At 43.9% G+C, this 13,203-nt stretch overlaps 1 pseudogene; it reads left to right on the top strand.

Moving 5' to 3' along the window:
- The first annotated feature begins 2,040 nt into the window (after positions 1 to 2,040).
- Positions 2,041 to 3,157, top strand: LOC112217151 (annotated as a pseudogene).
- The last annotated feature ends 10,046 nt before the right edge of the window (positions 3,158 to 13,203 follow it).

Consider the following 13,203-nt stretch of genomic DNA (forward strand, 5'->3'; position numbering starts at 1 on the left):
ATTTCTCCTAGATGTAGGACAAACACTTCAAAACCGTGGTTCTTCTTATTTATTTTACGGCTGTCTTTTTTTTTTCGCCATTTATGAATATGTTATACAATGCGTTTCTATGGCCTATAGTAGTAAAGGCCAAATTCTATTTTTTCTCAAATATTTTGAATACCTAAAGAGGTCCTAAAATTCCAATTCAAATAGCTAAATGATCCATAGAATGACCATCTTATAACAATTCTATGTGCCTGAGTGCTGTCCTAAGGCTCTATGAGGTTGGTTTCGGATATTGATCTGAGCCTCGAACAGCTGGCCGAGGGGACTCTTCTCTTGTTTCAGCTCTTGACATTGTAGGGTTGTGTGATGAAATGTTTGGGGTTGGGGGTGCTTTTTTCAATTCGAATAAGGAGGGGTATTGGCCCAATTGTGCTCTACATGTGTAAGGGTGCGTGCTGGTGGCAGGGAAGTCAAGCGCAGGAGATCGAACTTGGTATAAACGGAGCAGTTTAATAAGTGCTCAAAAACTCCAAAAACCAAAATATACACACAAAAAAACAAGTGGGTACAAAACCTGTCGCACACCAGAACATAACTTCCACAATGCTTACAAACAAACAATCACCGACAAGGACAATGAGGGGGAACAGAGGGTTAAATACACAACATGTAATGAATGGGATTGAAACCAGGTGTGATACAAGACAAGACAAAACCAAAGGAAAATTAAAAGAGGATCAGCGATGGCTTATTTTCCACCATAATTTGCAAATAATTCATTAAAAAATCCTACAATGTGATTTTCTGGATTTTTTTTCTCATTTTGTCTGTCATAGTTGAAGTGTACCTATGATGAAAATTACAGGCCTCTCATCTTTTTAAGGTGGAGAACTTGCACAATTGGTGGCTGACTAAATATTTTTTTGCCCCACGGTATATCCAGTAGAGGAACCTCAACTCAGGTCAGGTACTATAACATATATCCAGTAGAGGAACCTCAACTCAGGTCAAGTACTATAACATATATCCAGTAGAGGAACCTCAACTCAGGTCAGGTACTATAACATATATCCAGTAGAGGAGCCCCAACTCAGGTCAAGTACTATAACATATATCCAGTCAGGTTCATTCAGATATACCTGACAGTTGGCCTAGTGTGTGTGTGTGTGTGTGTGTGTGTGTGTTTTGGGGGTACTTTGAGTTGATTCTGACTCTGCTATTATGAGACGCAGATTGGAGTGTTGCAAATTGGGAGGGGAGAAATAATTAGCCAGGCTAAATCTGGGGGGGGGATTATCAGAAAACAGAAAAGGTGCTTGTGCCTTTGTCCAGCTATGCTCCCTGCTTCCACCATCTAACTCATGTACATATTTGCATTGTGTTGGCCTGTGTTTCCTATTGTTTCTAGTGTTCAAATGAAGTCAGAATCATCTTTGTCATCTGAGAACATGGATTTGATTTCCAGTACCTGACAGTAACTGTGCCGAGGTGTTTGTGAATAGCTACTTTTGGATTCTCATACTCCAGAGGTAAGAGTTATAAATTCACTATTTTCTTACTCATATTCATAAGCTACCATGCTCGGTTTGGGGCTAATCACAGACCTGTAGGCTCCAAATGTGTGTGTAAAGAATCAAGGGTGTTTAGTTGAGTCTAGTCTCCATTATAAAACTATTTGTTGAATGATTTAAAGGAGCATGGAAGAACCTCAAAGAAAACATACCATCAAAATGCATCTTATATGCCTGCCCTTACAGAAAATCCACATGATTTCACATGTTGAAAATCACATGATTTCACCTTACATTTTATGTGAAATCATGTGAAAACACGTTTTGGAACATAACGTGATCACGTTTTCATATGTGTCGTTTAATGAAATCACATGTTGCTCTACATGTTATCACATTATCTTCACATAAGATCACATGTGATCACATGAAAACATGTTTTTGGAACACTTCCCGTGTTCACATATGAAATTCATATGGTTTTTCCATAACGGTGAGCCAGCTGAGATGCAGTGTGCTGTCCTGTGTCTGACTGGATAGGATGGGTGATTCAGCAGAGGACAGAGCGAAGCTGATCAGCCAACAGGAACTGTGTGTCCCTGACAAGCACGCCACCAAATGCCCCTGCTGTTCCACACTCAAGGTTCTTCATGATGCTTTAAAATGCACACGCACGAATTTGCATGCACTCTGTCTGCCCACGCATCCACGCATGCACATGTAACCGGTGTGAAATGGTTAGAGGGGTGCGTGCTAATAGCGTTTCAATCGGTGACGTCACTCGCTCTGAGACCTTGAAGTCGTTGTTCCCCTTGCTCTGCAAGGGCCGTGGCTTTTGTGGAGCGATGGGTAACGGTGCTTCGTGGGTGACTGTTGTTGATGTGTGCAGAGGGTCCCTGGTTCGAGCCCAGGTAGGGGTGAGGAGAGGGACGGAAGCAGAACCGTTACACACACACACACAGACACGTGTGAACATATGCACTCACGTCGTTCCCATGCAGACACACACAGACAAAAAACCATTGACAAGCACATTCATACAGACAAAAAGACAATAATGTGTTTGTCAGCAGTACATCTTGGCCCTGTCGTCTGCCTCCTTCTCCAAGGCTCTGTCCGGGAACTACATGAAGAGTGCCATCACTCAGAGAGACACCTTGACCTGTCCAGCTCTCTCATCGGACTCAAAGATGGCAGCTTTGAGATGGGTATCAACAATAACATTGAGTTGCTTGAGAATTCACATAGTAAAAACCAGATACAGACTACAGTATGGTCCATTTTTTTGTGGTTCAATCAGTCTGCTCTCAATACTGTCCAGTTTAATAGTTGTTCCTATTAATTTATTGACTGGCAGTTTGTCCATAACTTTACTGTCAAACCCCTAGCATTGTTTTATGTGCTGCTATGTTGTGGTAGTCTGGAATCCAAACTGATATGCTCTTTTTAGTAAAAAATCTAAGCTTAAATGTGCATTTCCAGACTACTGTAGTGTTGTGGTTTCTTGCAGCTAACCTGCTGTTCCTGGCTGTGGTCAGCCATTTTGGGGCGAAGCTGCACCGGCCCAGGCTCATTGCTATGGGCTGTTTCCTCATGGCTGTAGGATCCTTCCTCACAGGCCTGCCACACTTCTTCATGAGACGGTAAAACAACTGAAATACTGGATAAACTTGTACTTGTAGAGATACTCCTATACAGATGATAGTTTCACTTTAGAAATAAAGAAATCTATCCAGTTGTTGATTAATTTCGAACTAAAGTTTTGCGTAATTGGTCAGGTGTTTGATTATGCTTTGGGGCCATACATGTTAAGAGTTGGGATTAAGAGACGCTATAACAAGGAGCAGAACCAGAAACGAGGAGCTCCACCTTCTCTCTGTACAAGTTACGGGCAAGTCCACAGGCAAGTCCATGTCCCCTCCCCTTTCAAAATTCGAAAGATGCCAACACAAAATAACCAGTAAAAATAACACAAAAAAAGACGGGAACTATTACAGAGCGATGGCCCACGCATCCCATTCCATCCTGACAGATTCGACCTAACCAGCTATGTTTACGTAGACTGACATGCCCGAGATCCAGATGGAGCCATCTTTCTGACAGTACCACTCACATCTGAGAAACATCTTCACCTGTCACTACCACTATAATTCTACTTTCCTGCAGTAGTCTCGCTTGGCCTGACTTGTCGAAGGCTGAACTAGCATGAAACTTTACTTTCAAGACTATTTCTGGAACTACAGATGCCACTTGGCTTTATGGGCAACTGTGGTGCAATGTACAAGTTGTACAGTATATGCATAATCCTGAATAAACGAGGTATGCTGTGTACCTGTGTGTCTCTGTATGATTCCCTCTGTAGACTATATGAGGGACTCCAGCTCCCACATGTGGATTAATGTGTTCCTGAGGAACACTCTGAGGGGGATAGGAGAGACCCCCGTAACCCCACTAGGCATCTCCTACATTTGACGACTTCGCTAAAGCTGAAAACTCTGCTTTTTACATTGGTGAGTTAATTCCACTCGCAGCAAAGTGGAAGCCACTGTGTGTGTGTGTGTGTGTGTGTGTGTGTGTGTGTGTGTGTGTGTGTGTGTGTGTGTGTTTGTTTGTTAACCGTAAAATGAGCGTGTGTCATGTATTCTAAATACGTCATGACTAGGTTTGCAAAATGTCATGACTAGGTTTTGCAAAAAAACAAAAAGGGAATGTATAGAAAGTTCCAGGAGTTTTGCGACCCGAGTCATGACATATGTAACTGAGTAGATAGGGCTGCAGGCTTAACTGTGTGTCTTATGGTTGACAGCACGTCTACAGACCGTCACACTGCTAGGTCCCGTGTTTGGTTTCCTGCTGGGGTCGTTGTGTGCCAGACTCTATGTAGACATTGGATATGTCGATCTGGTTAAGATAATCACGTACTGTACATATTACTGTGTTCGGGTCCTTTCTACTAAGCAATGTATAATCATTTTGAATCCAAATCCATTCAAAACCACGCAAAAAAAATTGTCAAACAATTCCCTTTATGTTATTACTATTATCCGTATGGTATGTGTATCAGTGTTTATGATAGAGATGTGTCTCGCCTCTTCCGGAGGCTGTGAACGTCACCCCAAGGATGCCCGCTTGAGTGGGGACCGGGTGGCTGGGTTCCCTGGTCTCCTCTGTCATCGTGCTCCTGTCAGGCAGGGAGAGGAGAGCAAGCTGCCTCCCAGCACCACCTACTCAGGCTGGGGCAGGGAACATCACCCCACATCAGACCATGGCGCTGAAATTGCAAAAGGTAGTCAGACTTTCATTGGCGACGTTCAGATAAATAGTGACTAGAGACCAATGTTTTCTGGGTCACTCAAGTCATGTGGACAAGAAAGATGCCTGGCCCCATTTGAGATAGGCACAGGATATATGTCTATCTCTTATGATGGACATTTCAATACAGGGACGATACATTCTATACCGGGCCGTCTAACTGTAAAGAATAAAGACTTGAGGCATTCACATAACACAAAGCAGAAAATGTAACCGTGTTGTATGTTTTTCTCTTGTAGTTTCAGGTTTCCTACCGTCATACCGTGCTTTCTGCTTCTGTGTGGCAGCATCCAGAAGTTCAACTCAATCATTGGCCTGCTCATGTTCAAAGCCAAGTACATGGAACAGCAGTTTGGCCAATCAGCAGCCAGAGCCAACTTCCTCATTGGTTAGAAAATGTAGCTACATGTTTCTCAATCACCTACCATCTTTATAAACCAACTATGGCCTCTCCGTCGCGTTTCCTTCTGGTCCTTTCTCATTGTGACGTCAAACTCTATTGGTTGGATTGGGCCTGAGGTTTAGGTCAGAGACAGAGACAAGGGCTGTGCTTAGACAGGCCACTTATGATATTTTATCCATTAATTGGCCTTTTGACATATCACATCAGATATTTTCGCATTAGCTTCTTTTCAGAGCATATCAGATTGGTCAAAAGACCAAATACCAGGGATGCAAACTAGTCACCTTTCGGTGAATCAAAAATAGGTAACATACATGATTCGTGTAGAGCTGATGAGAAAAGTTTGGGAGGGAGGGCTTTGGACCACTACTGGCTGTAAGCAAATGACTGATGCGCATTTGGAGTAATACTGGCTGTATCCAAGGCTCAGTCAATCAGTCACATTACAACAGAATGCAGCATGCGACTGAAGAGAGAAGAGACAACCAGCAGTTACAGCATCAGCGCTCGCTCTGGAAAGACAGCAGCGTGTGGAAAGGCAGTTTGCCAGTTACAGCAGCGCGTCCCCTGAACGATAACGAAGAGGTAGGTGAGAAGCCTGACCACGGAGACTGGGGTGAGAAGGTGATGAAGCTACTTCATGACCTGTAACTGAAAAACAATGGCATTTGGAAAGTTTGAGGTGAGGGAGCAAGTGTGATGGAACAAGAATTGTTAGCATTGTATATTGCTAGTTGGATTGAATTCTCCGCGTTAGCTAGCCAGAGAAATGTTGAGCAACACTATCCAATTTAGCTGATCAAATAATTGAGTTTATGGTGTGAGAATTAGCTGGGTAATGAAGTCAGACAACTAGCTAACAGGAACGTTACAACATCGGATAAGCTAACGTTAGTAAACGAACCAACTCGCTATAGTATTAACTGGTATACGACTTCTTGCCGTTCCTCAAGTTATATTGTTAACGTAGTTGCTTACTGGACCCTGGCAATCTGTGTGAAATGTTAACTAGCTAACGACCTAACTACTATCAATGAACCAGCTGTATTTCATCTCCTTAATGGCCTACCTCCTCCTTCTGCAGTTTGACATGGAGTTTTACAACATTCCTACAACGTGTAATTATTACATCTGATTGGTTGGTTGGTGGGTCATTTATATTTAAAAACAAAAGTTTTGATCAGTGGAATATGAGGGAGAGTTAGACCAAAACACACATGGGCTTGTGCCGGGGCTCCCTCTTGTGGGAATATACAGTATGGTTGTTACTGAGCCAGGATTCCTGGCTGTTTTGTCACTGTGCCTATGTCAATGATAGTTCAGCAACAATTATTTAAACATTTTTGCCAGCCATTTTCTCTGTCCTCCAGGATCCCTGGAATTTAACGAGACTGCCCCTGCTTGGCTTGGGAGTGGGACCCTGTGTGCTCAGACAACGGCATCACCTACACCTCCCCCTGCCTCGCAGTCTGCTGCAGCTTTACAGGATACGGAACGAACACCGTATTATTAATAATGTCCTGAGTGTACAAAACATTCACAGGGATGCTGGCCCATGTTGACTCCAATGCTTCCCACAGTTGTGTCAAGTTGGCTGTATGTCTTTTGAGTGGTGGACCATTCTTGATGCACACGGGAAACTCTAGAGCGTTGATTAAAAACGGCAGCGTTGCAGTTCTTGACACAAACTGGTGCCCCTGGCACCTACTACCATGCCCTGTTCAAAAGCACGTAACTATTTTGTCTTGCCCATTAACCCTCTGAATGGCACACATACACAATCCATTTCTCAACTGCCTTACAATATATTTTTTTTACCTGTCTCCTCTTTATCTACACTGAGTGGATTTAACAAGTAACATCCGTAAGGGATTATAGCTTTCACCTGGTCAGCATATGTCCTGGAAAGAGCAGGTGTTCTTAATGTTTTGTACACTCAGTGTAACTCAATGGCACTGAAATAAGTTATTTTCAACCATTACCTGGTACCTTGTTGGGGCCTTATCTCCCACCTGGGATGAAGAGGACTAAGTAAGTAATTGCTGATTGGCAATAAACTATTATTTTGATATGTGGAAAAAATATGGTGTGCAATTCCTATGTAGAGAAGGTTATCTCTGGTAGTTATTCAATATGACTTCAAGTTTTACAGGACACTCTTGTAAAATAGATTTTTAATGTCAATGTGACTCCCTGTTTAAATAAAAGTTCAATCAAATTAAAATAAACATCAACACAGGATATGGGGTACGCATGGTATCACATTATACTGCTGCACCTGCATTCCAGAAAAATTCCAGCATCTGGAATAGACTCAACATGTTTGAGGGGGGATAAAGAAATGTGGGGGAAGAGGTGGCTGTCGAATGTATGATTCTGATATGTACAGGTAAGTTCATTGTGTGTGTGTGGGGGGCGCGCCAATGTGTGAGTGTCCATGCATAGTCTGAGGTGGGTTTGAATATGAATGAGCAGCAGTGTTGTGATGTGTCCTATCCTGTCCTTGCAGAGTGATCTTCCTTGCCCTCATCACATGTCTCGGTGGCTCCTCCTACTTTTTCATCATCGCAGTCATTACAGTTTGGGAGGGGGTCAGCCCCCACAATCATTGCTAAAGATCGAACTTCAGACTCTCCCCAAAACAACCGAACCCCACAACAAACCGAAAGAGATTTAAGGTGCACACCCCTAAAGAGGTAGCCAGAACAGGATAACTCCCTCCAAGCTCACAAAGACACAGGAGCAGGAACTATCTGACACAGTGGAGGAGGAATTATCCAACACCCAGGGAGAGAGAACGAGTGACCTCAGTCGAACACAGACAGTAGGGAGAGGTGGGAGAGGAGGAGGTTACCCCAGATGCCATTCCTCCTGCTCATGTGAGCAAGCAAAGAGATGACAAGCCTTCTGATCAGGCCAACAGGCAGGCCGAGGGAGTAGTCATAGTGATTCACACCCACAGAGAGAAAGACAACCCACACAACCTATTGGCTGAGATGAACCACACAGAGTTAGAGGCAGAGGGCTTTCAGGGCTAGTCAGTCAGCCAGCCTGCTCTGATCCTCAAGTCAGTTGTATTTAAATTCATGTTCATTGAAGATTTTTATTCATGATTTGAAAAGTCCCATTTACTTAATGATATATTTTCACTGTCTGCAACCCTCAAGAACCAGGGTGAGTCTGGGTCACCCTTTTCCTGGGCAAACTCAACGTACATATTGTCTTAGATTAGGCAAAAATGTTCATCTTTTAACCTTGCTTGAATAAAGCAATGCATTTTTTATAGTGCGCAAGAGTTGCACTTTTTCCTTTTCTATTGTAACGGTTTTCTTTAGGTGAAGTAGAGGCGGACCAAAACGCAGCGTGATTATATTGATTCATGTTTAATAAACAAAGATAAACATGAACACTACAAAACAATACGTGGAAAACCAAAAACAGCCCTATCTGGTGCAAAACAAAGAGACAGGAACAATCACCCACAAACACACAGTGAAACCCAGGCTACCAAAATATGGTTCCCAATCAGAGACAATGACTAACACTTGCCTCTGATTGAGAACCATATCAGGCCAGACATAGAAATAGACAAACAAGACATCCAACATAGAATGCCCACTCAGATCACACCCTGACCAACCAAAACATAGTAACATACAAAGCAAACTATGGTCAGGGTGTGACATCTATGATGATTAAATGTTTTGGTTGCACCTCAACTCGTTGGTTGAGCTCCCTCCCCTCCGTTTTTTTGGTTCTCAAATTCTACTTTTTACAAATATTTTTTACATGTAGTAAGTAAATTATTAAAAGCTTTAAAATTGGGATGTTTCCCACTTATTTACACAACCTACTCCACACTTGCAAAGTGAAAGTTTATAGAAATGTTCTGAAATTAAGTAGTAAACAGGAAAAGCAGAATTGAATCCAATTATTAAAATGCAAATAATTTAATGGTGTATGGTTCAATCCCATTTCTGAAGGTCTGATGAATAACTAATATTGTTCCTCCTCTTCCTTGTGGCAGGCGCAGCAGCACACTGCCCTCCAAAGCCTGAAAAAAAATCGCCGGACTTTCCCTTTGCATGCAGCTCTGCATGGAACATCCAGTGTCACATCCTTGGTGACGTGTGGGGTGACATCTGGGATGACCACAGCAACATCCTCTGGAAAGGGAGAAAAGAGGGACAGAAAGTAAACAAATGCAAACCGTAGGTTCTAAACACTGGCCAGTTGAAAGGTTCTACTAAGATGTCATGACAAACGGCACCTGTCAGTGTTACTCACCTGCTTGGATGTCAGTTGACAGAGTGGCGAAGACGGCCATCTTGAGAGTCCTTTCTTCAGGTGTGACATCCACAACCTCCAAGAGTGAAGAGATGGGCTCTGCCTCTCTGTTAAGGGTGATGTCCACAACATTCAGGTGGAAAGAAGCCAGATCTGCCTCTTTGTTACGGGTGATGTTCACAACCTCAAGGTGGGAAGAAGCTGGATCTTGCTGTGTCTTAGAGGTGATGTCCTGAACCTCAAGGTGTGAATTAGCCGGGTCTGCTTCTGTCTTAGGGGTGATTTCCACAACCTCCAAGTGGGAACAAGCTCTGTCTGCCTCTGTTTTAGGGCCGATGTCCGCAACTTCCAGGTGGGAACAGGCCGGGTCTGCCTCTGTCTTACGTGTTATGTCCACAACCTCCAGGTGGGAAGCAGGCCGGGTCTGCCTCTGTCTTACGTGTTATGTCCAAACCTCCAGGTGGGAACAGGCCGGGTCTGCCTCTGTCTTACGTGTTATGTCCACAACCTCCAGGTGGGAAAGGCCGGGTCTGCCTCTGTCTTACGTGTTATGTCCACAACTTCCAGGTGGGAACAGGCCGGGTCTGCCTCTGTCTTACGTGTTATGTCCACAACCTCCAGGTGGGAAGATGCCGTGTCTGCCTGTGTGTTATGGGTGATGTCCACAACCTCAAGGTGGGAAGAAGCAGGGTCTGCCTCTATGTTAGTGGTGATGTCCACAACCTCAAGGTGGGAAGACGCCTGGTCTGCCTCTATGTTAGCGGTGATGTCCACAACCTCCAGGTGGGAAGACGCCTGGTCTGCCTCTATGTTAGCGGTGATGTCCACAACCTCCAGGTGGGAAGAAGCCTGGTCTGCCTCTGTGTTAGCGGTGATGTCCACAACCTCCAGGTGGGAAGAAGCCTGGTCTGCCTCTGTCTTAGCGGTGATATTCACAACCTCCATGTGGGAAGAAGCCGGATCTGCCTCTGTGTTAGGAGTGACAACAACAATCCTGATGAGCTCTACTACTACAAGTCACCGAGATGTCATCACAACAGGCATCTGTCAGAGTGCTCTCTATCATTGCTACTCACCTGCTAGGATGTCTGGAGGTGCGGTGGAGATGGCCGCAGCGACGACAGGGAGGACTGGAAAGGTGGCTGCAGGGGGCTGGAAGCAGCTCTGTACCTCGTCAGCCACAAGGGCACAGACAGATCTCATATAAAATGGGCTCTGGAGGTCATCCGTGGAGAAGGACTGACTGATTCTCCCGAGGATTGACAGCACAGATTCAAAAGCCGCAGCCCGGGAGAAAGGGATTTGAGGGGAAGGGGCCTTTAACATGCTGGAGAGCTTCTCCACTACGGCCGCCACCATGCCCACGGCCATCCCGCTTATTAGGATTGGGTGTCCTGAATGGCCTTCCTCTGGCTGAAGCCACAGGGCCAGGAGGAGCCTGGGCACCACCTCCACAACCACCTGGGATGGGCTGAGCAGATTGCTACGGGGCTCATTGGACAGCTCGCCCATAATGCTCCTTACAGCTCTTTCCACGATGCTGTGGACCTTAGGGTCTCTGAAATCAACAAAAAGGAGAAGACAAAGCTAAACGATGTGCAATGTGCTCACAGAGAACACTGTTACAGATGTGCAGATAAATGGATCAAGTCATATGCAGGGTAGTACATGGAACTCACATGTCAGCTGGCGAGGTGGGGTGCAAGGAGCGGCGGAGCGTGCAGACAGCCTCGTGCTCTATGTCTAGCATTTTTAGGCAAGTGTTGACTTCCCAGGTCTGCCGTAGGAAACAGGAAGTCCGATTAGTGAAATTTCACAACATATCTATTCTGCTGTACTAACTAGTTGTTGAAAGGCTAGTAAAGAGCTCACTGACTTGTAGTATGTGTCTAACTCTCATTGTCTTACCAGCCGAGCGAGGTCATTCCCCTCCTCCAGGGTTTCCTTCCACACCCTTCAAATAAAACACAGAGCAATTCAACTTTCCTGGCTTCTGATTTTTCTGTTGTTTATTTTACCCACACCTCTTGGAGTGCTGCTGGTGACAGGGAATGGCAGTGAAGGTGAGTGATGACGTGGTACTCACCTCTCCCTAAGGGATTTTTTGCCCTGAGACACCAGCCAGCCGCTCATGTGCTCCGTGGTGACATGGTGCGGGACCTGGCCTTGACTCTGGAGCAGCAGATAGTGGACCATGAGCTTCTTCTGCAAGATGAGATAAGGTGTGAGACAGTGCCACGAAATACCATATCATGTGCATTCTGAAGGGCCTGCATCACCATTTGCGAGTGTTATTAAGAACTCTTATGACCATCTTCTCTAAACTGTCTTGAAATACAACTCTCTTTCTGTTGTTTATGTTTTTTGGGGATGAATCTTACCTGTTTATTGTAATATGTTTCCTCCCAGCAGGCCTGCAGAGTCTGGAAATAAAGGCTGCTTCTGCAGAATTCCTTTGAAGAGAATGACAATAATGATGCTTTGTTATGCACATTGTGCACAGGCATTTATAGTCTGCTAAAATGAAAATCTCCAAAGATTACCTTTGTGGGACCATAAGTGAACTCCGGAATGCACCAAACCCTATCCATGGTAAGATGGGGTAGAAACGCAGCGCTATAGAAATACGAGATGCTCTAGAGATAACAGGAATAAGTTAAAGTCACGAATGATCAATTACTGTGGAGTCGTCCAATATGCTGCACTTAGAATTGAGTTGTAGGCAATGTTTGGCGTGAAATAGAATGTTTACATTCTATTGCTATGGAGAAATGGAATGTGTAGAACCTTTATAAATGGGTAAGCTTCTATGTCTTTATGTCGTGAAGATTAAGCTCTTTATTTTGTCATAATGTGTATATATGAGGATTGGAACCTGTTTCGATTCATGACGCGAGTATCCAGCTGCATGTTGCTTAGACCTACTAATCCAACCTTGGTTTACAAGTGAAATTAATTGTTTACCAATGCCTATACAAATATATTAACCGTAACTATTTAAAGCAATGATTGTCAATTGAAAATGTGGTTGTTGTGTTACCTTCTTGTGTCAGTCCTCTTAAGCACGTTATTCCAATATTTCCGAGCTCTGAATTGAGATAAGGTACACTTGCAACGCTAATTGGTTAAAAATAAGAGTATCAATGACACTAAACGTATGACTTGGATTATATGCATAATAGTTTCGTAAAAAAGGTATCGCTCAGCGTGGGAGCTTTTGCTGGGTGGTGGAAGTATTCTATAAATGTCTCCATGTCAGGTATAGACCATCACTTCGTTGTCTTGTTGGTAATATAAAAATGCATGACAGTCTGCATTGTAATAGTCTAACAGTTGTTTTTCATTTTGTTTCTCACATTAAACAGACATTTGAGAACGGAATTGCTTACAGTTGTACCTATCATGCACAGACACACTAAAGCTGTACAGTGTAGTTTGATAAATCAGTTAAAATTATTTGCAAATGTATTCCCTATTATTTACAAATCGAAAGATGTAACATTTGAAATGAATGTGGCAGAACAGCTTAGCATAGAATTTCTGTGGGAGTCTTTTCCTTCAGTCTTTTTGCCTCCTAGGCCTCGTTTCTCATTAGATGGGATTTCCCCAGTGCCAACTTGACAGGAGATGGCCGCTGTCTACTGTCATGTGGTGCTGAATGACAGATCTCGCTTTGCCGATTTCACTGTTGTCCATGGTGCT

This window comes from Oncorhynchus tshawytscha, linkage group LG17 (assembly GCF_018296145.1).
Source record: "Oncorhynchus tshawytscha isolate Ot180627B linkage group LG17, Otsh_v2.0, whole genome shotgun sequence".
Classification (NCBI taxonomy): Eukaryota; Metazoa; Chordata; class Actinopteri; order Salmoniformes; family Salmonidae; genus Oncorhynchus; species Oncorhynchus tshawytscha.